The following is a 4,380-nucleotide window of genomic DNA, read 5'->3' on the forward strand; positions in this document are numbered from 1 at the left end:
AATCCAGTTGGAACGCAGAAGCCACTGGAAGCAGCCTTTAAATCTTCATGACTACAAAATATCTTTTGACAGCGGTGAATTCCGCCTCCCGATTGACTGTAGTCTTCAAAATACTCTTATTTCTGAGGGCGAAGAAATTCTTGGAAAACGGCCTCCAACGGTATACGCCTCCAAAAACAGTAGGCCTTAACGTATAACGTTTCTTTGCCGCCGCTAGACATAAAATAATGTGGTTTAAGCGCTGGCCTTGTTTTGCATTCCTGGCCATTATTTGATTGGGTTCCGGGCTAGCCCGTTTGCCGAGCTAGCCCGCAAAACGAGCCAGTTTTCCGGGCTAACTCGGCAAACGGGCTAGCCCGGAAACCAATCAAATAATAGCCGAAATAAATAATGATATCGAGGTCAGCCTGGTATTTTCTAGCAGGGCTGGCCTCTTTATCGGTAAAATAATAACTTTAAAGATGGCGGCTAGCGACAAAAAAACACATTGCATTTTAAGTACACGGAAGTTGCCAGTTTTGTTATCAAATTTATTATTTTATGCGGAAACTTTCAAATTTAAAAAATGTAAGAATTTGTACGCATGCGTACAAATTTATATAAGAAATTAACTAGCCCGTTTGCCGAGATCTCGGCTAAAAATAGTGAGATCTTGCTATCCGGGCTAGCTCGTTCGTTCATATAAACGCAAAATAGAATTAAGTTAAAATATTGATGAAGTCGATATCTCGGCAAACGGGCTGGCTCGGCAAACTAGCCAGCTCGCATTCCATATAAACAGGCCCTGAGAAAAAAAACAATTTTTGCTGCGCATTATTAAAACTTCATATTGATTTTCGTAGATTCACTCTAACAATCAAAAATCCTAACCCCAACCTGTTTTTACCAACACCTAGATTTTTTATCATATCTACATTTTACGTTCTCCAGAATCTATATATCTTTTACGGAGCATACCATCAGAGCTAACCAAGTTCCTGATAAACATACAATTTTTAATTATTTTTGATGTTAAATAGTGTTGTTATCGACTTCGACTAAATTGACCAAAAGTCGAAAAGTCAAAAGTCAATATAAGTCAGTTTTGAAAAATCGAAAAGTCGATTTAATCAACTATGGATTTCCAACTAACCGACTTGGTCGGGTAATCATCCTAATATCCTTATTTCAATTTTTTCACTTGATTTACTTTTATCAATCTTTAATTACGATGCTAAACAATTAGTAAAGAGATGTATTTATAAATAGTTTATCTTGTAAAGATAAATTATTTTTAACTATTAAGCCATGCGTAAAAATTTCATTCATAGCGGTTTTTAATTCAACTAAAATATCTGAACATTGAACAAAATTTGCTCTATCACATAAGCTTAACTCTTAGCTTACTGTATGTAGCACCACTTCCTTAATAATTCCTTTTTCTCATTATAGTAACCAGTTGATGTTTTTTAAACCAAAATGTTAAGAAATGTGTTATGGTACTCAATTAAGGATGCGAAAATATTTTATAAATCTGCCACCCTATAAAAAGTTTAAGCGCCCCGTCTGCCCTTACCTATCTATACCACCGTTTTCTTTTTAATTATATTTTCTATTAATTTTTTGCTTTAATTGCTGTGAAAAATGATATAAAATGCCTATCTGTATTTTTTTTCTTTACTTTGCGATAGCAGTCTTCTGTAGTGGTTCATATATGTATTATCAGTGCCATATATGTACCATCAGTACCTTTAAAAAAGTTGAAATCTTTATTGTTATATAATAGAGTATTTTTTTTCAATAAATATTGTATATTTTGAGCAAAACATAACTAATTGACTTAAACAAAAATGAACGAACATACATATTACAAAATATTTTAAATATGATAGGCTGAAATACATTTTGAAGATAATGGAAGATCATATTCTAGACAAATTGTTTTTGTCCGTTTTGTGTTTGGTTTTCCGCACATCTACATCTACATCTAGGTGTTCCTTCCTCAGGAAGATATTGAGTTACATTTTTCAGTCGCAGCTTTTTAATATGTTCTCCCTCTTGACAATAAACGTTGCACAGCTGCAGTTTTTTTTTACTCATCATTTCCTCTGCCAGGGGAACAAATAATTGCTTCCGAAGAATTTTATTACTTGTGGCCTCCTTATGTTTTATTCGAGCATTTACGAGGGACATCATAATGTGAGGGCGGTGGATTTTATTTATTTTTACTCTATTGTTTTAAAGATGTTATGATTAAATGTGACAAAGGTGTTTGGTTCTATGTAAGTGTAATGGTAGCGCAAATATAGAGAGTGATAGAATGTGAGGTAGGACTACCAGTATGTAACGCAGATTTGATAAAAGCGCGATAGGAGCATCAGACTTTTTTAATAACAATATTTAATGCATAAAGCAATAATCAAATTTATAATAATGATATTGCTTTAATTAATATACAAATTAAAATACTTACGAATAATCTGAATTATTTCTCATCAATATATATATTTTCTTAATGTTAACTCATACATATAACAATACATTAATACTCATAATAACGCATATTGAAAGTTACTCAAATATTTTCTTACCAACTCTTCTCATAAAGTTCTCTTTTAAATTCTCAATTAATTCTTCTCATAAGTTTCTCGTTAAATTTTCCATAAATTCTTTTCATAAGTTTCTCATTAAATCTTTAAAACTCTTTTTCTCTGAAAATCCTTTTTAATATCTCTTAAAATTATTTTCTCATCAAATTCTAAGGAGAATTTCACAAAATCTCTTTAAACTCTCTTCTCTTAAAATCTTCTTCTCCTCCTTCTCCTTCTCGTCCTCTCTTTTTCCTTCTCCTTCTCGTCCTCTCTTTCTCCTCCTCCTTCTCGTCCTCTCTTTCTCTTTCTCCTACTCCTTCTCGTCCTCTCTTTCTCTTTCTCCTACTCCTTCTCGTCCTCTCTTTCTCCTTCTTATTCTCGTCCTCTCTTTCTCCTTCTCGTATCGTTCTCTTCTGTCTCCCATCTTTTTATACATTTTGGTTGTTTATCGCTGCCTTACTCATTCATCATTTATTTAATGCTCCAGATTATATAATCTGAATCTTCTTCACTTAAATTAGAGATTAAAAAACATTTAGTACAATCATACCCAAGCTTTCTATCTTACTTTAAAGGTACTAATCTTCTTCCAGCACAGAATTTTTGGACTTTTTCTTGTATGCTTATTTGAAGAATCATGACAGGTTGAATTAGTCTCCAAATATACGTCTTTTGTTGTTATTGTTAACTTTTCATCTTTTTCGCTTAATCATTTATTTATGACAGGTTTTTACAAGTTTTCTTTTTATAAGTCTTTTTCTCAGAAAGGTTACAGATCTTTCGAGAACTAATTAAATTAATATCATTGTATTTCTAACAGTTTTAACCATTAATGATGCGACTCACTCATTGAACATGTGTATCCACCAGGTATTTTGGTTGACTCATTCTTTTCTTCGTTCAAATGTTATATGCTTCAGTCGGGTGAAAACTTAAGGATAATTTTTACAGTTTTCTCGTTTTCCTTCCTCACAATAAGTAAGCGATGAAACGCTTTCTTCAACCATTAATTCGTTTTACGATCCAGTTCATGTAGTCCTGCCATTTTTTCCGCTAAGTCCACCCCTCCCATTATTTCCCGATGAAATGCAATCATCTCTGCGCTAGAAACGCTACATCTTAAGCCGTCTTTCAAAGTTTTCGTCACGTCTGTAACACCAGGTTTATGAAAATTACTCAACATAAAGAGATCTTCAGTGTCTTGCAATTTCACAAATAGCAGTCCGTCTTTACTGCACTGAAACACATACTCACCTATTTTCAGTTTTTTATTGATTTTAGATAAATATTTTCTATTTTTTTGCACGTTCCTAAAACGTCATCAACAAATAAAGTTATATGCATTTCAAGCGAATTTTACTCACCAAAGACGTCTAGATAAGCTATGTAATTTAGTGGCACATATATGTACCCAAAGTCTCGAAAGGGTTAAAGTATATGATTATGATAAAAATTTTATTCAAATATTTTGACTAAATCAACTTTTAAAATGTATTAAGTAGATTTTCGTTAACTTTAAAAAATATATTTATCGATTTAGTCGACAGTCGAGTAATTTCAAAGTCGTAGCAACACTAGTTTTAAAGCCATGGCTTAATCACACGTATTAGCCGTTAAACTACAGTACATCATACAAAAATTTTAGTTTTAGAAATAAAATCAGTTTTTTATATTCTTATTGTACTTTTTTAAAAGTTTCAGAATGATAGAATTGCAAAATACTCTAAGTACTCTTTTAAGGAAAACAATATCCCGTTTTATCTCCATGGTAACCATCAGAACATCAATGTAAAGGAAAAGTTCTGTAAGA

This window comes from Hydra viridissima, unplaced genomic scaffold (assembly GCF_058129835.1).
Source record: "Hydra viridissima isolate aposymbiotic clone 2 unplaced genomic scaffold, HvirCarnegie_v1 scaffold_7, whole genome shotgun sequence".
NCBI lineage: Eukaryota > Metazoa > Cnidaria > Hydrozoa > Anthoathecata > Hydridae > Hydra > Hydra viridissima.